This window comes from Hyaena hyaena, unplaced genomic scaffold (assembly GCF_003009895.1).
Source record: "Hyaena hyaena isolate Hyena2069 unplaced genomic scaffold, ASM300989v1 scaffold_457, whole genome shotgun sequence".
In the NCBI taxonomy this organism is placed as follows: domain Eukaryota; kingdom Metazoa; phylum Chordata; class Mammalia; order Carnivora; family Hyaenidae; genus Hyaena; species Hyaena hyaena.
Window position 1 is genome coordinate 216,782 of NW_024081088.1, and position 22,769 is coordinate 239,550.

The 22,769-nt window shown below is 39.7% G+C and overlaps 1 protein-coding gene across 2 annotated transcripts in view; it reads right to left on the reverse strand.

Annotated features, from left to right (window-relative positions):
* The window catches only part of SMAD9 (SMAD family member 9), a 78,937-nt gene that overhangs the window by 48,418 nt on the left and 7,750 nt on the right, over nucleotides 1-22,769 (reverse strand). For both annotated transcript variants that reach the window (XM_039253655.1, XM_039253651.1), the window contains exon 2: nucleotides 20,110-20,299. The gene's annotated coding sequence lies outside the window, so the exon portion shown is untranslated. The remainder of the gene's footprint in view (nucleotides 1-20,109; nucleotides 20,300-22,769) is intronic.

Below are 22,769 nucleotides of genomic sequence, written 5' to 3' on the forward strand. Positions count from 1 at the left end.
ACGCAGCGTAACTGAGGACCTGATACCTACTGGGGTCCTAGTATTTCTGTGTGTAAATTCATCGACACCTTCCACACCTCTGCCATCCGCTCGCTGCTACTCTTCCGCTGTGCAAGCAAGTGCTCTTTAGATGTACAGTGTGGATTCTCACTGCTGAGAAAGAATTACAGAAACTAAAAACAAAACAAAACAAAAACAAAACAAAACAAACAAAATGCAACTGAATCCGTGCTGGAACAAATGTGAACTTGTCGATTGTAATGAGCTCCATATATTCTCAAGCCAGAAGAACACCCAAAAGAATGACAAAGTGCAAAACCATGCTGGAAACGTTTTTGTCAATGATGATGACAATTTTGTTGAAATCTATACAAAATGGCATCATTGGGTGACCAGGCTTGACTGTACCCACTGACTTGAAAGATTAAGCCAGAGGGAAGTTGGAGCCGCCTAGGTCGGACAGGCACTTTTGCAAGGTTGTTTGATCACCTATTAACCAAGAGGACAGCCATGGACAAGGAAGTTAATCATTGTGAAGAGCAAAAATTCTTCCTATGTAGACTTAGTAACTACATCCAGGCTAACAAGTAGATTTTTACATGCTAAGGATTCATGAAACACAGCAAAAGCCAGGAGAGGACGCACCGGCATACAGAAGCACTCCCTTAGCAAGTGCAAAGAAAATATCAGGGAAGATATTCTCCACCTTAGGAATGGCGGCAAGACTTACAAAGATGAGCTAACTAAAATTCTTACAAGTCAGTCTTAGAGCTGGGTCTGTGAGGCCCATTTTAATAAAATTCAACCAAAACTTTTCATCAAACAGCCTGGTTATATACATTTAACCAATCCTTTGAGCTTTAAAATTGGTATCATCAACTGTTTATAAAAGTTTCAATGCTTTTAGAATGAAATGTGTCCTACTGCATCAAGGACAACATAGCTATATTCTCAGGAAGTTTCAGGTTTACTTAGCAAGTAATTTCTCAGTGATGCTTAACTGTAATATAATCAAGCACCAAGCCACAACTGAAATAGATCGATAGCTGCACACCTGAGTAAAAAGGCAAACAGAATAACACGGAAGATGTACATTTAAGCAAAGAAAATGTGACAACCTCCCTAAGCAAGCTCTCAGCTGAATATAGGACAACTTGGTGTTCTCCAGTCTTCTAGAAGTCCTGGCATTTTATTCAGTAAGAAATTTTCAATTGTAAAATTCGAATATATGTAAAAATAATATACCCTCATTTGGTTTATTCTGTCTGAAAGAGCAAGTGTTGATAAGCATGTGATTAAACCAAAATTGGTAGGAATAGATGGATCATGCACTTTGGAAAGACTTTGCCATCATTTTTTAAAGTTGAAATTTGCGTATCACAAGATCTAGCAAATTTCACAGCCCAGTATATATCCTAGACCAGTTTTCAATCCTTAGGGAGAACAATTAATGAAATTTATTTATTTGTTTGTTTATTTATTTATTTATTTATTTATTTATTTATTTACTGAGTGTACTGGGTCTCTATTAGTATTTCTTTAATGTTCATTTATTTATTTTGAGAGAGAAGGAGAGAAGAGAGAGAGCATGTGCACAAGTCAGGGAGGGATAGAGGGAAATGGGGGGAGGGGGAGAGGGGAGGAGGAGGAGGGTAGAGAGAAAGAAAGAGAGAGAGGAACCCAATCAGGCTCCAAGATGTTAGCCCAGAGCCCAACTCGAGACTTGATGTCACCCAGAGCCAAAATCAAAAGTCAGACATTTGACTGAGCCACCCAGGTGCCCCCACTCAATTCTCTTTTATACATAAATATCACATATTCTTTTGAAAGTATTAACTATTATATAATAAAATGTTTTAATTAATTTGAAACAAAATCTCAGAGGACATGTATAACATGTTGCCTCTCGTTAATTAACAATAATATTTCTCAGCAGAACAAAATTTAAGAACCAAAGTCTAATCAAAGATTAAGAAAAAGAGAGACGGGGTGCCTCGGGGGCTCCAATGGTTGCGCATCTGATTTCAGGTCAGGTCATGATCTCAAGGTTCTTGACTTGAACCCACATCAGGTTCTCTGCTGTCAGCACAGAGCCCACTTGGGATCTTCTGTTCCCCCCCCACCCCCCACCGCCTCTCCCACTCACACATACACACTCTCTCTTAAAAATAAACATTTTTTAAAAAAGGTTTAAAAAAAAAGGACAAAGAGGGAGGGGTGCCTGGGTGGCTCAGTTGGTTAAGCATCTGACTCTTGATTTCACTTCAGGTCATGATCTCACAATGGTGAGCTCAAGCCCTGTGTGGGACTCTGTACTGGGTGTGGAGCCTGCTTAAGATTCTTTCTTTCTGTCTCCTTCTGCCCTTCCCCAACTTGCTGAGTAGGCACTCATACACTCATCTGCTCTCTGATTCAAGAAAAAAAAAAAAAAAAAGGTTAAGAAAAAGGTTCTAATCTACAATCAGAAGAGCCTCAGAATAATGAATAAAAAGATTAAAGAACAAGCATTTCTTAAGCATCCAGTAAACACAAGTTATAAACTTACAAGCAACACATGGAACACTGAGTGCACATCTAAGAGTTAATTATTTGTTATAGATTATCTGTTATAGCCCTCCCTGGCCTTGTGTTTTCATTCATGCCTTTTCTACTTCCTGACCTCAATCTCCTCTCTTCAAAGTTCAGTCCCCTCCATTGAGTCTTCCTGATCCCCTACCTGAATGTGATTCTACCACTGTTCATGGTGTACTTATACCTTTCATATATCATACCCGGGTGGCCTCACACCAATTCAGGTCCTAACAGAGAACTTCACCTCCTCCGAGGCTGTGGTCCCTTTCACCTCCACATGAAGTCTCCCTGGAAATCTTGAACCAACCCATCAAAAAGATGGCAGTGATCTAAGCCCTTGATACATTTACTACCCCAAAAACACTCCTTGACTGTGATTTATGATTGGTTTGTCTATGTCACTCTCTCTTTCACACTGGCAGCAATGATGGCGGTCAGTTTTCTTTGCATAATCTGGTAGCGAGGGGCTCCAAACTGCCTAACTGCCACCCACCCCATCTCCCGCAGTCCGTGTCAGCCAGCACTTGTTGGTCTTAGGTCAGATTAACCAGCTAGATCCCTCTACTGCTCCCTCAGCCTTAAGTCCTCCAATCTATATCTTCCTTGCTTTCCCAGGTCATCCTTTATCTAATGAGTCCCAATGTTCTACATCCATATACACCAGCCATTTCTTCTACTGTAAACAACATTGCAATTCTCTAGATACGTATCCCTTACTAAAATGGGAGCTCCCATGAATCTCTGTATCTCTTAAAGAGTCTAACATAGATTTCTCAATCTCAGCACTACTGCATTTTTTCCCCTTTGATTTTAACAACAATTTATGTAGGGGCTGTCCTGTCTATTACAGGGTGGTTAGCAGCATCCTGGCCCTCTATCCACTCTATGCCAATAGCACACCCCTCTGCAAATTGTGACAACCTAAAAATGTCACCAGCTATTGTCAAGTGTTCCTTGGGGAGCAAAAATCACCCTCTTTGTCAATCACCACTGGTTTAACATGAATCATAATTCTGCTCAATAATCATAAGATCTTGAAAAATTTAGATTTCGATTATTGTTGAATGAAAATGAAATAGAATTCCAGAGAAAGATGTGTTTACCATGAATTTAAATAATCAGGGGGAGTGGGGCACCTAGGTAGCTCAGTCGGTTGAGTGACCAACTTTGGCTCGGGTCAGCTTGTGAGTCAGAGCCCCACATCAGGCTCTGTGCTGACAGCTAAGAGCTGGGAGCCTGTTTTGGATTCTGTGTCTCCCTCTCTCTGCCCCTCCCCCACTCGTGCTCTGTTTCTTTCTCTCTCAAAAATAAACTTTAAAAAAAATCAGAGAAAGGGAACTTGCTCTGCTAATGGCTGCACATTAAGTTTCAAAACCCGGACACAGAAAATTTAGTGCTTTGGGATGCCTGTTGTAGCTCAGTCAGGTAAGTGTCTGACTCTTGACTTTGGCTCAGGTCATGATCTCCTAGTTCGTGGGTTTGAACCCTGAGTGGGGCTCCGCATTGACAATGTGGAGCCTGATTGGGATTCTCTCTCTCTCCCTCTCTCTCTGCCCCTCCCCAGCTCTCTCCCTCTCAAAATAAATAAATAAGCTTCAAAAAAAATTATAGAGGTGGCTGGGTGACTCAGTCAGTTAGGCATCTGATTTCGGCTCAGGTCATGATATCACAACTGGTGAGTTCGAGCCCCGCACTGGGCTCTGTGCTGACAGCTCAGAGCCTGGAGCCTGCTTCGGATTCTGTGTCTCCCCTCTCTCTCTGCCCCTCCCCCGCTCATATTCTGTTTCTCTCTCAAAAATAAACATTATTTTTTAAATATTTTTATAAAAAAAGAAAATTTAGTGCCTTATATATTTTTTAAGTTATCCTAGGAAACGTTACCCAGTGCAGTTGTTTATGCTGAAGAGAATAGAAGGATTTGGATCATGGTTTCTCTGCTCAGATATTACTCCACTTGAAAGAAATAGCATTTTCCTGGGCAGCTTGAAACTTTGTGATTTAGTGTTATTTTGAACCACCTTGGCAAAAGCCAAAGGGCTCGGATACACGTTTTTGTCATGGAAAGAGAAGAATCACAGTTCTGTCTACGTCAAAGAGTAATGCAGTTACAAAATAGATCTGAAATGACTTGTTTTTAAATTGAAAAACATACAAGAGAAAATGAACCTCTCCCTCGTTCTCTCCTTCCGATCCTACCCGCCCTGTTATAATCCTGTGGACTGTTTACTTTCCAAGTGTATTTCAAAACCATCTCTTCCTCCCTAACCCACTCACTTCCCTCCATCCCTCTCACGCCTCTTCGACGACAACTCGTCAGGTTTCTATCACACATCTCTACTAACAGACTCATTTAAAAGTGTACCGAAATTGCCTGTAGCAATGTTTGCAAATGCTAAGAATTTCCCATCTTCTCTTCTCTTCCCTGCCCTGACTAGCCTTTCCTTTTTTCTTTCTTCCATCTGTCTTTCTTTAATGACATAGAAAGTGGGTTTTCTCTCCTTGATTTAAAAAATAATTTGTGTTCATGAAAAAAAACTGAATATGAAAAAAGAAGGCTCAAATAACCACTATTTCTATCCACACAGAGATAATCATCACTGTGGATTTTTAAACCTTTGTTTATAAACAAACATATTTTAATATGGCATTAGTTTATAGATATGCCTTATATTCTGCCTATTTCAATGAAGGATATTTTCTTGTTATTAAATATTTTGTTTTTGAAGTTCTGCAGTGGAGTAATATTCAATGTTTAATTTTAAATCTAAGTTGCATTTTTACTTCGCTTGAGATACTCTACTGTGCCATAATTTGAAACAAAACAAAACAAAACCAACCAGAGTTAGAGCACTCCCTGTACAGATTTTACAAGCTGGCTTTCTACAGTTCCAGAGTAATTGCTAAAACAAAAACAAAAAAAAAAAACCAACAAGACCTAGATGCTTTTTGCCTCTAGTCATATGTAAATCAGTCAAGGTACTTTATTATTCTAATTACATACATTCCACATCAAGTTATTACTCCTACAAAAATTAGAACATTATAGATAAGGTTAAATTTTATCTGATCATCAACCACAATTCCCAAATCCTCATGTACTTCTTGCTATGACTACTGTTACAAGTTTGAGCTTACTTTTAGGTATTTTACTCTCCATCTTCACCCATAGGTAGATTCTTACGAAAAATTATAGTATTAGTCCAAATTTTTTAAATTATTTAATCAGGGGCGTTTGGATGGCTCAGTTATTTAAGCATCAGACTCTTGATTTTGGCTCAGATCATGATGCCTGGGTCATGGGTTCGAGCCCCAAGTCAGGAGCTGCACTGAGCATGGAGAATTCTCTCCCGCTCTCTCTCTTTTACTCTTTGTCCCCTCCACCCCTTTCCCTCACTCACATGCTCTCTTGCTCTAATATAAAATAAAAAATAAAAATCTTTTATCATTTTTCAATTTGCTGAAGGTTATTTTCTATGTTAGTATACTATAAATCTACTTCATTCTTTCTCACTGCTACATAGTATCCTATGTTACCACAAAGCCCTTTTCTGCTTAAGTTCAGCCTGCCATTCAAATGAGTCTACAGCAGTGGAAGAAATCTAAAATATATCCATGTCTGTCTGTTTTAAATCTGGCATCAACTTAAAAAATGTGAAGTATCTTGAGAAGAAATTCTAAAATAATTTTTTTCCAAATGCTAAAAAAGTGCAGAATTTGATAACCTATTTTGATAACCTAATAGAACTTATATTTTTTAATTTTTTTAATTTTTGATAAATGAAAATGAAATAAAGTTAATAGGCGATTGGTTAAAAAAAGGTATACCACATTTGCATTTTCAGTTATAACTGCTAATTCATATAGAGCCTAAATTACACAGAGCTATTTATCCGAAGTCCATTAGTGGGAACATGTGGGGGTGATGGAAATGTCTTATGTCTTAATAAAACTGTGGGTTATACAGGTGTATACAACATAGTTAATTTTTATCTACAGAGAAAGAAATTGAATATTTGAACCGCCTTATACCTGTTACATTGAATTCACAACTAAAAACTTTCCCTGGAAGAGATCACTTAGAAACATGGGTGTAAAGTTCCTTAATAAAATATAAGCAAATCACATCCAACAGTATAATAAAGATTAATGCTTCATGTCCAAGAGGAATTTAACACAGAAATCCAAGACTGGCATTACACTTGAAAACAAACTGACATACTTCACCATATAAGCAGAATAAAGGAAAAAATACCATATTATCATCTTAATAAATGCTGAAAAAGCATTTGACACAAGTCACTAGCAATTCATGAGTTTTAAAAAATTATTAATTCCCAACAAACTAGAATTAGAGGAAATTTCCATAGTCTTTAAAGGACAGCTACAATAGCCTATACCTAACATTATAATTAGTGGTAAAACATCGAGTACTTTCCATTAAGACTGGAACAAAGCAGGAAAATCCACTCTCACCACTTCTACTCATCACTGTCCTGGTTAGTGCAATATAGTAAGGGGGGAAAACAGGCAAACTGCTTAGAAAAAAGGATATAAAACTGTTTATATTCAAAACAACAGAAACAACAACAAAGAAAATCCTACCAAACCTATTTTAAAAATTTGAAACTAGTGAATTTAGCAAGTGGCAGGATAAAAGGTAAAAATGTGCAGAATTAAGTATATTCCTTACCAGCAGCAAACAAACGGAAAACGAAGTAAAAGCACTGACAACACCATCAAACCCCCCAAAAAACCTTAGAAGAAAATTTAATTTAAAAACGGTCAAGAGGGGCGCCTGGGTGGCTTAGTCGGTTAGGCATCCGACTTTCGCTTAGGTCGTGATCTCGCGGTTCGTGGGTTCGAGCCCCGCGTCGGGCTCTGTGCTGACTGCCAGCTCGGAGCCTGGAGCCTGTTTCAGTCTGTGACTCCCTCTCTCTCTGACCCTCCCCTGCTCAAGCTGTCTCTCTCTCTCTCCTAGAAATAAATAAAACATTAAAAAAATTAAAAAAAAAAACGGTGAAGAACTCTACAACAAAAACTGCGAAACACTGCAGAAGGAAACGAAATGAAGAGTTATATCATGTTTATGAATTTATAGACTCCAAACTGTTAGGATTTCAGTTCTCCCCAAACAAATCTGTAGATATGCCATTTTGACAGAATTCCCAGTAGCGTTTTTTGCATTTTTTATTTTATAACTTGACTTGGTGATTTTGAAATCTATATGAAAAAGTAAAGATTTTAAACTAAAAAAATAAAAGTCCAGATTTCTTGGGCACATAGGTGATGGCATAGCATTCATTAAAATGGCAAATTCAGGAGGAATTGCAGTTGGGGGGGTCAGACAGATGGCAACGAAGTCTATTTTGGATATACTGGGGTCTCAGGTGGTACGGCGGGTAGAGGGTCAGGGGAAGCACTGTATCAAAGTGGGATTCAGTAGGCAGTTAAGTACAGGCTCTGGAGCTTGACGACGGGGCTGAACCAAAGGGATTTAGCCCCAAATTTATCAGCATCTTTAAGTGGGAAAGGAAATAACAGTTTGGGTGAAACTGTATAGTATGGAAAGGGCAGAGTCAGAACAACAGTTTATTAAATTATTATAATGGCCTTCAAACTGGTCTTCCTGTTTTTGCACTTGCTCCTCATTGTCTGTTCTGAACACAACAGTCTGGTTGATTCTATTACGTCAGAAATCAATTTCATGCTCCCTCTCTGCTCAAAACCCTCCAAAGGTCATATTCGCTCCAAATAAAAGTCTTTTCAATGGTCCACAAGGCTCTGCAGTGCTATCCTTCTCAACCCTGGTGGCCCGTCAGAATGACCCTTCTGGCGCATTCACCTCCCTGACCTCTTTTCCTTCTACTTTCCTTTGTTCTCTCTACTCTTGCCACAGCTGCCTCCTTACTTTGCCTCGAACATGCCTGGCATGCAACTACCCCAGGGCAGTTCTGCTCTACAGTCCTGTTGCATCGGGTATGTGCGTGGCGGGCTCCCGCATCCATCCTCTTCACAAACTTACTCCCGTCATCTCAGCGAAGACTTCCCTGCCTCACTTATTTGTTTGTTTGCTTATTTATAATTTTTATTTGCTTAGGTTTTAATTCCAGGATAATTAACGTGCAGTTTTGTATTCGTTTCGAGTGTACAATACAATGATTCAACAATTCCAGACATTACTCATTGCTCATCAAGATAAATGCACTCTTTTTAAGTTTTTATTTTAATTCCAGTTAGTTAACATATATTACTCCCCTTTATTTTAAATTGAGGCCCTCTCTCATCTTTCTATCACCCTTTTCTGCTTTATTTCCCCTCCAGCAAACTTATGATTAACTTATGATTAACCACATATTTTACTTGTTTTTACAAATTTTGTTAAGGTGAAGTTCACATTATATAAAATTCTTCTTCTTCTTCTTCTTTTTTTTTAGACAGAGAACTCATGAGCAGGGGTGAGGGACAGAAAGGAAAAGAGAGAATGTTAAGCAGGCTCCACATTCAGTGTGGAGTCCAACATGGGGATCAATCCCATGACCTGAACAAAAGTCAAGAGTCAGACGCTCAACCAACTAAGCCACCAGCACCCCAAAATCATTCATTTTAAAGTGAACAATTCAGTGGCATTTAGTACATCTGCAATGTTGTGCAGCCACTACCTCTCTCTGGTCCCAAAGCATTACGACCACTCGAAAATAAAACCCCAAAGCTATTAAGCAATTTGTCTTTATTTCCAGCTCCTGGCCCCACCCCCAGATGCCTGGCCCTGATAACATCCTGTCTGCATTCTATCTCTCTAGGGTTACCAACTTTGCATATTGCATATAAATGAAATCATACAATACCTGACCTTTGGTGTCTGGCTTCTTTTACTAGACAAAAATGTTTTCAAAGTTCACCCACAAGGTAGTATATATCAGTATTTCATTTCTTTTTTATAGCTAACTAATATTTTTTCACTGAGAGAGAGAGAGAGAACATACATATATAACAATTTGTTCACAGATTCAACCATTAATTAACTTTTGAATTGTTTCTACTTTTGAGCTATTATAAACAGCACTGCTATGAACATTTGTGTCAAGTATTTGAGCCCCTGTTCTCAATTCTTCTGGGTATATATTTAGTAGTGGAATTGCTGGATCATACGGTCATGATCTCCATGGCTCAGGTGAGTTCAAGCCTGACATCCAGCTTTGTGCTGGCAGCTCAGAGCCTGGAGCCTGCTTTGGATTCTGTGTCTCCCTCTCTCTCTGCCCCTCCCCACTCACACTCTGTCTCTCTCCCTCTCAAAAAGAAATAAACATTAAAAAAAAAAGTATGTATTCCAATTTCTCCACATCCTCACCAACACGTGTTGTTTTCTGTTTTTTGTTTGTTGATTTATCACAGCCACCTGGGTAGGTGTAAAGTGGTATCTCATTGTGTTTTGATTTCCATTTCCCTAATGATTAATGGGGTTAAGCATCTTCACATGTTTATTGGCCATTTGTACATCTTCTTTGGAGAAATGGTGGTTCAAGCACCTTACCCATTTTTAAATTGTGTTGAAGATTTTTTTATGCTGCATTATTTTCTTTAAAAATGTTTTTAAGTTTATTTATTTTTGAGAGTGAGACAAAGAGAGTGAGTAGGGGAGGTGCAGAAAGCGAGAAGAAAATCTCAAGCAGGCTCTGTACTGTCAGGGAAAGCCTAATGTGGGGCTTGAATTCATGAACCATGAGATCATGAGATCATGACCCGAAATGAAACCAAGAGTCAGACGCTTAACTGACTGAGCAACCCAGGTGCCCTCATTATTTTCTTTAAAGTTTATTTATTTTGAAAGAGAGAAAAGCAGAGAGCTCATGCACGCATGTGCCTGTGCACACCATGCACAAGCGGGGGAAGGGCAGAGTGAGAGGCAAAGAGAGAGCATCCCAAGCAGGTTCCATGCTGTCAGTGCAAAGACTGATGCAGGGCTTGATCTCATGAACTGTGAGATCATGGCCTGAGCAAAGATCAAGAGTTGGATGGTTAAGTGACTGAGCCAACAGGTGCCTCTTATGTTGCAGTATAAGAGGTGTTTTTTTTTTTTTTTAATATATTGAGAATATGTAGATACTGAGCTACACGCTTTGCAAATATCTCTCCCCTTCTGTAGGCTGCCTTTTTGCTCTCATGATAATGCTCCTTGTTGTGCAAAAGATTTTAATTTTGATAATGTACAATTTATTTACTTTTTCTTTTGTTACTTGTGCTTTTGGTATCATATTTAAGAATCCATTGCCAAATCCAAGGTCATAAAGAGTTTTATGATTTCAGCTCTTATATTTAGGTCATGGGTCATTTTCAGTTAATCAATGCACATTAACTGAGGAATGAGTAGGGGTCCAACTTCACTGTTTTGCACGTGGCTTTCCAGTTGCTGCAGAACCATTTGCTGGAGACTATTCTTTCTCTTTTGAATGGTTTTATTTTTATTTTTTTTGTAATGTTTATTTATGTTTGATAGAGAAAGAGAGAGAGAGCGTGAGGAGGGGAGGGGCAGAGAGAGAGGGAAACACAGAATCTGAAGCAGGCTCCAGGCTCTTAGCTGTCAGCACAGAGCCCTATGCAGGGTTCAAACTCAGACTCCATGATCATGACCTGAGCCAAAGTCAGATGCTTAACTGACTGAGCCACCCAGGCACCCTTCTATTGTATGGTTTTACCACCTTTGTCAAAAATCAATTGGCCACAGATGCTCAGGTTTATTTCTGGACTTTCAATTCTAATCCATTGATCTTTATGTCTGTCTATCCTTTGCTAGTTCCTCAGTTTTATTAATGTATCTTCCTAGGCTATTTCAGACTGGGAAGTGTAAGCTTTCTAACTTTGTTCTCCCTTTTCAAGATTGCTTTGTATTTTACTTATATTACTTACAAATAATACTTTGTATTATTTATTGTCTCTTTTTCCTCCCCACAACATAGGCTGTATTAGGATGTGAGTTTTTTTTGTTTTTGTCCATTTGGTTCACTGCTGTACTTCAGCACACAGAATAAAGCCTAGCATATAGTAGGTGTTTAATATTTGCTAAATGAATGAATGGGCTCCTCAGAAGGCAGAGTCATTCACAGCTCCCAGGAAATAATGGGGGTGGGAGGAGGAGAGGAAAGGAAAACTATGGCTGAGCAATTCCTGTCAAAGAAGAGTTGAAATAGCAGGAAGGAGGGGCAATTTAAGGTCTCAGGCTCCAGTGCCAAGGGACCCTTTCAAAACCATATTGGCAGGAGGGCATGTGCAGCGGCAGCCATTCTAGTGCGTGAGTCAGTCTTTAGTAATTCAAATGTACTAAGACTAAAAATCATTTTGTTACTACCACGCTGAACATTTTATATTTTTCAAAAACAAAACATCAGATAAGATGAAACAGAATGAATAACCATGAATTGTTTTCTGAGAACTGAAAGGGCAAATAGCTTTTGCATCTTATCTCAAGAGTGTCTATGGCTTTTGGTACATAAATAATTATTCTTGATAAGTTAATTAATTTTACAATCATATCACACAACATTCTCTGCCATGTAAAAGTACCATACTGACCTTTTAAAAAAAATTCTGAACAAAATCTTAAATAAATACATCTATCACATTTAGTCAAATTAAATAACTGGGTAGTGACATCAGCAAGTCATTGTTTCTAGTGGGACAGAAGCCAGTGAAGAAACAGCAGAGCTAAAGTACATACACGTAGGGCAGTTTAAGATAAACCCATCGGCAAATTTTCTTCCATGTTCATTACTTTCTTTTTCAATTTGCAAGATGTTAAAAATGTAAATACTTAAGGAAGGATGAAGAGTATTGCTCCTGTTGAATACGTATTATAAACTGCCACTGAATAATTATATTTTTCTTACATAATAGCAAATACTGCTCCCGTGAGATTAAGCAATATATTGCCACTCCACAAATAAAGCCATATGTTTCCATCTGTTTCCAGGTTCCATTACAGTACACCTACTGGTTAATAAGGAAACTGTTAATCACAGGATGCAAATATGCCTCTTATTTAATTTTTCAAAATCAACGAAGTGTTAACGATATAATTTGGCAGAGTTTAACTTATTACGGGAGTGAGATATTCATCTCCTTATCCTCGTGGACTGATGAAGTCTTAACACGATATGTGAAATATATAAACTAGCACTAAAATCACAGAGCTCTGGGATTTGCCAGGTACTAATCGCTCTACTGCAACCTCAGGAAAAATGCACAATTGCCCCGTGTAGTCGTCCTAGGTAGAATTACAGTCTGGGACTTTTATTCCCTGGACAGAGGTGAAAGCCTGGAGAGAGCTTTGCATGAATTTGGTCTTCGTCTTACGATCAAAAAGACCATGGGCTGTTCACCACCCTCCCTGCAAAACCCACCACAGGAGGCGAAATTGCTATTTATCCTTCAAATCTGGCTCAGGTATCAGAGATAGAATTATCTTCTCAAGCAGTACCTTATACACATTACTATTTTCAGTTTGGATAATTTGTATATATGTCTCTCCTCTATTAAATAACAAAGTCTTTAAGGATGTGGCTGTCTTGTTCATCTCTGTAGCTCCAATCTTTCACATAAAATTGGCATCTAACAGATATTTATTAGTAATTACGTTAAACGACTATGTCACCTAGTGCTGGTGTCTGGGGAAATAGTAGATGCTCAATAAATTTTAACTATCAGAAATTTTCTTCCTCTCCTCTACTGAAAATTTCACACACACACACACACACACACACACACACACACACACACACACCACCTTTTCATGACCATTCTGCTGTCAGAACACAGCTCAGGCTCTCTTCACCCTAGATCAGAGGTCCTCAGTGAGGGCGGAGGGGATGACCTAGCTCCCCACAGGTCATCTAGCAATGTCTGGAGACATTTTCAGTTGCCAGAAGTGGGCTGGTGGGAGTAAGCCCCAGTGGCATCCAGTTCATAGAAGCCAAGGATGCTGCTAAACATCCCACAACTCCGAGAACAGTGTGCACAGCAAAGACTTATTTCGGCCCCTGGGTGTCTCAGTCAGTTAAGTGTGTGACTCTGGGTTTCAGCTCAGGTCATGATTTCACAGTTCATGGGTTCCAGCCCCATGAAGGGCTCTGTGCTCACAGAGCTAAAAGCGCAGAGCCTGCTTAGGATTCTCTTTCTTTCCCTCTCTCTCTGCCCCTACTCCACTCATGCTCTCACTCTTTCTCTCTCAGAATAAATAAATGAAACTTAAAAAAAACTATCATTCAGCCCCAAGTGCCAGTAGGTGAGAAACTCTGCCTAGACTTTCATTTCTTAAAATTCACTCCTGGTCATTCCCTTCTAATCCTATTCTCTCTCTAATCTATTCTTCCTAAAAATCTCCTCTCGTTGAGATAAAATTGACATAAAACATTACATTGGTTTCAGATGTACAGCATAATAATTCAATATTTGTATACACTATACAATGATCACAACACGTCCAGTTAACATCTGTCACCATTTTTATCTTGTGACGTAAACTTTTAAGATCACTCTTGTAGCAACATTCAAATATACAATACAGTATTATTAACTATGGCACCACGGTGTACATTACAATCCATGACTTGTTTATTTTATAACTGGAAGTTCGTACACCTTTTGACACTGCATGCATTTTGCCCACACCCGGTCCTCAACCTCTGGCAACCACCTATCTATTCTGTGTATCTATGAACTTGGTTTTGTTTCTGTTATTTTGTTTTGTCTTTTAATTTTATTTATTTTGAGAGGGATCTTGAGCACAAGTGGGAGAGGGGCAGAGAGAGAGACAGGGAGAGAGAGAATCCCCAGTGGGCTCCATGCTGTCAGCACAGAGCCTGAAGTGGGCTCTATCTCAAGAACCCTGAGATCATGACCTGAGTCAACATCAAGAGTCGCACAATTAACTGACTGTGCCACCCAGTGTCTCACTGTTTTGTTTTGTTTTGTTTTAGATTTCACATATACGTGAGACTAAAAATATTTCTCATCCTTTTTCTGTTCAAAAGGTCTTATTACACTTTTTAAATTTTTTTTAATGTTTCTTTTTGAGAAAGAGAGAGACAGAGCTTGAGCAGGAGAAGGGTGGGGGGAGGTAGGGAGGGAGACACAGAATCAGAAGCAGGCGCCAAGCTCTGAGCTGTCAGCACAGAGCCCAACATGGGTCTCGAACTTTCAAACTGTGAGATCATGACCTGAGCCAAAGTTGGATGCTGACCTGACTGATCCACCCGGGTGCCTGGGTCTCACACTTTTTTAAATGTCTTCGTTTTTGGTTTAGTTGCTGCTGGATTTTCAACACTATCAATATATCAATATGACAAAAGCAGAACTGGAAACAAGTCTTAAAAATTCCTATTTCTAATTTAGGTGCCTTACAACTCTCTTAACTCCAATGAAAACTTTTAAATGTCGAGGATGCTGAAAAAACAGACTCGAAGCGATGGCAGCTAATTTTCTTCAGTGATCCAAATTTCAAAACCTACAAAAGCTAAATGTCCCTTCTAACTTGGTTTGCAGTTGAAATGCTATGTCACTGAAAGTTCTATCATACACTGAACCGTTCTCTCTCATGCTGGCTAAATATCCTCAAATCTAACAATGATTTGTTCAAAATCAATGTGCCTGTAAGACTAGTGGGTTTTAAGAACAAAAGACTTTTTAAAAAAATATGTGATTTACTTTATTTAGATGACCAAATGTTATGAAATTCCACAGAATCAACTCTTAAGTGTGAAAAATCACATACAGAAGTAGGTGGAAAACACATACAGAAGATTTTCTAGTTCTAGAAATTTTCCCTTAAAAACAACACTGTGTAAATCATGTACCTGAGAAATGATTCATACCCTGACTAGATAAAGAACTCCTATAAGTCAACAACCAAAAGAAGAAACAATACTACTCGCAAGGGGACAAAGCTCTTGAATAAGACATTTCTCCAAAGAAGATATATAAATGGTTAACAAGCATATGACTGCATGGTAACATCGTAACATCAGTAGTCATCAGGGAATGCAAATCAAAACCACAATGAGATACCACTTCACGCTCATTAGGATAGCTATTATCAACAAAAAAAACCTTACAAGCGTTGGCAAGGGTGTGGAAAAAGTAGAATCTTTGTGCATCACTGGTGAGACTATAAAGTGGTTCAGTTTGGTGGCTCTTCAAAAATTAAATGTAGAATTCCCAAATGACCCAGTAACTGCACTCCTAGATGTACATACAAAAGAACTGAAAACAGGTACTCAGATATTTGTACACCAGTATTCACAATAGTATTATTCACACCAGCCAAAAGGAGAAAAACCACCTAAGTGTCCATCAACACACGACTGGACCAAAAAAAAAAAAAAAAAAAGACAAAAAAAGTGGTATATATGCACAATGGAATAGTATTCAGTCTTAAAAAGGAAAGAAATTCTGATACATGCTACAACATGGAAAGAAGCCTGAAGATGTTATGCTGATGAAATGTGCTAGACACAGAAGAGCAAATTTGGGGGCACCTCGGTGGCTCAGTCGGCTAAGTGTCCGACTCCCGATTTTGGCTTGGGTCATGATCTCAAGCTTCATGGGTTTGACCCCAGGCCAGGCTATGTGCTGGCAAGGCAGGGCCTGCTTGGGATTCTCTGCCTCCCTCTCTCTCTGCCCCTCCTCCACTTGTGCCCATGAACATGCTATCTTTCTCTCTCAAAGTAAGTTTATTTCTAAACTTAAAAAATAAGAAATTTTGTTTGATTCCACTTATATGAAGTAACTAGTATAGTCAAATTCGTAAAGACAGAACGTAGAACAGAAGTTAGCAGAAACTGGGGGAAAGGGCATGAAGTTCTGCCGAATGGGGACACAGTTACAGTTTGGGGGGTGAAAAAGTTCTGGAGAAGGGTGGTAGTGATAGTTGCACAACCATGTGATGAACTTAATACGATGGAATTGTACACTTAAAAATGGTTTAAATGGTCCCTTTTATGTATTGTACCACAGTAAAATAGAGTGGAAAAATCTCACTCCAGATGTTATAATAATTTGCTTCATCACCACCTTCAAGGGATTTTACAAATAAGGTCTCCCTCTAACAAAATTTTAGGTTTTCATCTAATTTTGAGATGGAAAATAATGTGCCACTGGTACATGCAAGTCTTGAAGGGAATTAGAATCCCTGATAATATAAAATGTTAGGACCTCACACATACACCACAGACCCAAGTATAAAGGATGATCACCTTTCAACAACCCAAACTCAGTGAAGGACAAGCATAGTTTTGGGCCATCCATGGCATTCTGCCTGCCTTTCAGATCCTTTCTTCCACTTAATGCTGATTCATGTAAACATATCAATTTTCTCTGATGGTCATAGCTTAGGGGAGAAAGGAAGTTCTGTTTTAAAAATATCATTTGTTTCCATGCTAAGAAAAAGCTGAAAATACAGCAGAATAATGTCCATAAAGATTATTTTTTAAATGAGATCTATTTTCTATCCCAGAACCAACCAATAGCAATTTTACACACTATCGATCAATATTATTGAGCTTAATTTTCTTGGAATCAGTTATTTCTACAATACAAACTATAAAATTCCTTCAGTCAAAACAAATAATTACATTCAGAAAACATCTATAGATTCAACAACTGTGAGCATTCTGAAAGAAAGTAAAAATAGAAATCTTTTCATGCACTAACACATCTGGTATCTATTCTATATGTGTATATATGTTTATTTATTTTTGAGAGAGAGAGAATCTCAAGCAGGCTTCATGCTGTCAGCATGAGCCCATGAGATCATGACCTGAGCCAAGATCAAGAGTTAGACACTCAACTGACTAAGCCACTCAGGCACACTCCACATCTCATAGTTGTATTAAAAGCTACTAATACTCAGAATCTTTGTGTTTTCAAATCCATTAGAAGGTCCACAGAATTTGAAATTCACTCTTTCATAAAACTGACTTTATGACCCCTCCTTAATAGGAATGTAATAGAATCTACTGCCTGAAAATGTTTTTGGGTTAATAAATTTACCCTATAATACACAACTAAGTACAAGAATATTTGAAGTTAAACTTTGTCATCATTTGTAGATTGGGGAAAACTGTGGCCCAGAGTCACTACATAACGACTGCCTGAGTCTCATCCAATAAATCCCACAAATATATCACAGTGCATAAAGTACACACACAATCTCATTTCAAAATAGAACTTCCAAAACAGCTTCATTTCTTTTTATATTAATACTGAATTTCACAAAAGGCCCTCATAAAAAGTGATATATTTTGCCTACACCAAGACAGGGTTATAACAGGCAGCCCTTGTTCATGACAGGAGGTGATGAGGTGAACTGGTGTCACTGGAATTTATATTTAATAAGCCACTGGGATAGACCTGATTTACATTCACTTAAATCCTTGGGATATGGTCCTCCTGAACACTCATCTAGTTTGATTCTTCAGCTAGAATGTCAATGTTGATTGGATACCATTTCTTAAGTTTCAGTGGAGATTTAGAATTATTTTTTTTATTTTTCTTAAGTTTATTTATCTATTTATTTTGAAAGAGAAAGAAAGAGAGAGCGCAGGGGAGGGGCAGAGAGAGAGAAGGTGAGAAAGAGAATCCAAGCAGGATCAGTACCATCTACACAGAGCCTGACAAGGGGCTTGAACTCATGACTGTGAGATCATGACCTGAGCCGAAATCAAGAGTCGGGCGCTTAACTGAGCCACCAAGGCACCCCTAGAATTGTTTATTTAATTTTGCACATTTTTTAAATGTTTCTTTATTTTTGAGAGAGAGTGAGAGAGACAGAGCAGGAGTGGGGGAGAGACAGCAGGAGTGGGGGAGGGGCAGAGAGAGAGAAAGACCCAGAATCTGAAGCAGGCACAGAGCGCAACACCGGGCTTGGACTCATGAACCAAACTGTAAGATCAGGACCTGAGCCGAAGCCAGAGGTGCAACCGACTGAGCTACCCAGGTGCCCATAGAATTGGGGTGTGTGTGTGCGTGTGTGTGTGTGTGTGTGTGTGTTTTAATAAAGAGACGAGACAACATTTTTTACTGTTTCTCGGTATCACTTCTGGAGATAGAATTATTATTCTATTGCCTGTTTGATATTTTAGTGATGCCAAATGTAGTGAAAGGGAAGAACAGGCAACAGAGCAGCAAAGTGGGGATCTAACAAACACACCTAATCGTTTGGGCCACTTTTAAGGTAGATGTAAAATGTTACACATTTTTTTCCACGTGGTATTCTGAATAGTAACAACATGACTGAATATTTTAATGGTAAGCAACTCAGAAGACTGTTGTAAGAGAATGTCAAAACAATCTTGGGAAGACTACAGTTTAAGTTTGTACCATTCCACATTCTATTCTTTACACTGTCATCAGCATATGCTTGGAGGTGCTATACACCATTCCAGAAATGGAAGGTCCCACAATGTAACCAGTGCCTCCAGCAACAAGATGCAACATGATATAATGAATATTTGGAGGAAGGATGTGGAGGAAGAAGACTTGAATCTGAATGCTGGCTTCCTCACTAAATGTGACCTTTAAGTAATCAATCATTTTTATCTTATTTCCTCCTCTGCAAAACTGAAAGAAAAATCACTACTTTTCATACCGAGAGGATATGTGCCAAAGCAGTTCGAACACTGTAAACTTAATGCAAAGATGCTATTTTTTATTAGTAACAGAAGTATTTGGGTACACTTCGACTTATCCCTCCTATATGCCCCACCGTAGAAGTTACTAGGTACCAAGAAAAAAAAATAAGAAAAGAAAAGAAAGAAAAACAATTTAAAAAAATCATCAGCGTCAAAGAAGGGAAAAAGAGGGTAAGGGTTCACATAAAAAGCAAAAAAAAAACAAAACAAAACAAAAAAAAACAACAACAAACCAGCCTCAACCATCTCAACATATTAGCATCTAATTAGGAATCAAAATTATGACATCACATTCTTCCTAATCAGCATGAAATGCTATGATTCACCCAACAGAGCTGGGGACAGATATTTCTGAGGCCACAATTTATACTTTCTACATAATTCCAGAAGCAGTCAGAAAGGAGGGAAAGGCAAGAAGATAAATGGACCCCAACAGAAATGAGGTGATCACTGTATAAAATTTGACTATCCAGCAGTTCCATCTGCACAAAACCCAACTGAGAACTACAAACAAGCCAAAAAGAGCTGGACCTGCCAAAATGGATGTTGCCAAGTCTGTACAGAAAAGATCACACAGGACCCACTTGCAACTATTTGCGACTTAGGTTCCCCAAGCAGGTTTACAGCAAATCAGAGCAGCAAACTGGGAGACAGGTGAGGAGATGCCACTAGCAGGTGCCTGACAGCACATGACGTCAAAGCTGGCAGCCTGGCCCCAAGGAAAGGGACCAAAACACGTCAGACAAAACAAAATGAAAAAACTACTGAAAAGCAGACAGCAGGTACAAAAAGCATGAGAGTTTGAGGTCGCTGCATCTGGGAACGACCAGCCCTTCCTCCTGGCTCCAGAATTGCTTACCATGCAGTTCTTCGGAATTCTGGGGACTGCAGAGAGTCTCACAGGCTGCAGCAAGGCAATGGCGGACCGGAGCTGGACACCAGGGCGACAGCGAAGCACCGGACCCCGTCCTTCTTCAGGTGCCACCTTCCGCCCACGTGGCCTTTCTTCACTCAGCTCCACTTAATGAGGCTTCTTTGATCAAAGGGCCCTGTTGGTTTAAAAAAAATTTAATTAAAATTTGACCACCACTTGGGTCCATACTCCAAGATCCTCATATGCAGTATGTTCCAATGTAGCGATCTCCTACCTAGGGATCTCCAGTGTAGGGATCTACACCTAGGAGTCGTGAGAAGGATGGAAGAAGAGGTAGAGCAGAGAGGACTGTGGGGGCAGTGGAACTCTCGCGTAGGACACTGCAACAGCTGACTAGCATGTTCACATCACACATTTGCACAAACCCACAGAATGTACACCACCCCATGGACTTTGGGTGACAATGATGTGCCAGTGTAGGATCATCTGCAACAGATGTACCACTCTGGTGAAAAACGTCCACAGTACCAGCCACTGTGCATGGGGGCGGGGGGGGGGGGAAGGAGGTATATGGGAACTCTCGGTAACCTTTCCCTCAATTTTTTCTGTGAACCTAAAACTGCTCTAAAAAGCAAAGTTTCTTATTTTGTTTAAAAGAGAAAGAAATGGAACCTAGGAACCTATCAGCTTTCTTAAAACAGTTTTTCTTCCATATTTTCTGGTAGCGCCACTCCCCAACCACCTGCTCAAGCTAGAAACCAGCTCAGAACAACCCCGTGGAAATTTTATTCCTCCTCTTCCTCAATCTCACTTTCAACAGGTCATCAAATCCCATGGATGGATCTGCCACATATTTCTTAGCTATGCCCCATCCCAGATGTCCTCAGTGAGTCTGCTCTACCTCGGCAGCTGTGGCCCACTGGGCGTCATCTGCCCACCCCCAGAGAGTGCCCTCCCTGTTGGGCCCCTAATGGCCTGTCATTCCAGGTCCAAAGCAGATCCTCACATACTTTTTAGTGGCACATCTTGGACTGAGACTAAAGCAGAATAAGACAGTAACTATCTCCATGTGTTGGGGTTAAAAGTATTTTATTTCTGCTTTAAAAAGTTGGTCTCCAAATTTCTTCTTTTTTTAATATTTTATTTTACTGTTCATTTCTTTTGAGGCAGAGTGTGTGTGCAAACATGTATGCACAAGTGGGGGGGATGGCAGAGAGAGAGGGAGAGGGAGAGAGTCCCAAGCGGCCTCTATGTTGTCAGCATAGAGCCCCCACCCAGGGCTCGATCTCACAAACCTTGAGTCATGACCTGAACCAAAATCAAGAGTCAGATATTTACCCAATAGAGCCATCATCTTTTTTTTTTTTTTTTTAAAGTAATCTCTATACCCAATGTTGGGGACTAAACTCACAACCTCGAGATCAAGAGGTACATGCCCCAGCAATTGACCAGCCAGGTGGCCCATCTGCAAATTTCTAGGAGTGTGCCTTTATATATTTTACATGGGGGGAGAGGGAGGAGGAAAGCAGAATCATGGGTAAGATTTGATGATTTAAGCATCATTTTCTTTTTTTTCTTAATTTTTTAAACATTTATTTTTGACAGACAGAATGTGAGGGGAGAAGGGGCAGACAGAGAGGGAGACACAGAATCCAAAGCAGGCTTCAGGCTCTGAGCTGTCAGCACAGAGCCCGACGCGGGTCTTGAACCCACGAACCGTGAGATCATGGCCTGAGCCAAAGTCGGATGTTGAACCGACTGAGCCATCCAGGCGCCCCTAAGCATCACTTTCAAACCAGGCTCTTCACAGTCTTTCTCCTCAAAGGGCATTCCCAGCCTCCTCAACCCTCACTCCCTTTGCCCTTTCCTGCTTCTCTTCTGCCCGAGGCCTGCATGCAGCTACATCCCGGAAACCTCCCCTATGGCCCCAGGCGTTAATCAGCTCTCCACAGCTCCTCTGGGCTTCCATGGCACCTAGCATATTCCTTCACAAAAGCACAGAGGACACCCTTACCTTTGTTATCTGTTTTCCCCAGAGAAGCTCCACTCTTCCTGGAGGCCACAGGCCATGCTATAGAGTGGTCGAACTCCCTAAGAACTAGGTCTGGCACACAATAAATGTTGCACGAATCAAGGTAAAATCCAGTTTTATCAATAACATAAACTACAACATTATTAAGCCCTATATAATTAATCTCACTTCTGATTCTGAGCCATTGCTTTGCTGATGTAATAGAACAAATTCCTTTGACAAGCAAAAGCATATACTGCATTCCCTCCTTCCTGGGCATTTAATAGTCTTTCTACTTAAGGTTCTGTTAGAGAGAACACTGACCTGTACGGGAATACCTGCAAAGTGTCGAATGGCTATAAATAATACGTGAAGTGTTTTTGTTAAACGGTGTGTGGGTAATTTTTAAAGTGTTGTTGATGTGTGTGTGTTGTGGGAGGTTGAGTTTCCCAGCCAAGGACTGCTTGAGCTGGAGATTATAAACTGATGGATAAGGACCACTAATAACTGTGTTACGGTTTGCTCTTTGGGGAAACTCAGATTTTTAACTGCCGATGACATTCATGAAGCAGTGGAGATGGTGTGTCAAACACCATCTCACCAGCTTTGCTTGATATTAAGTGGCTACTGAGAA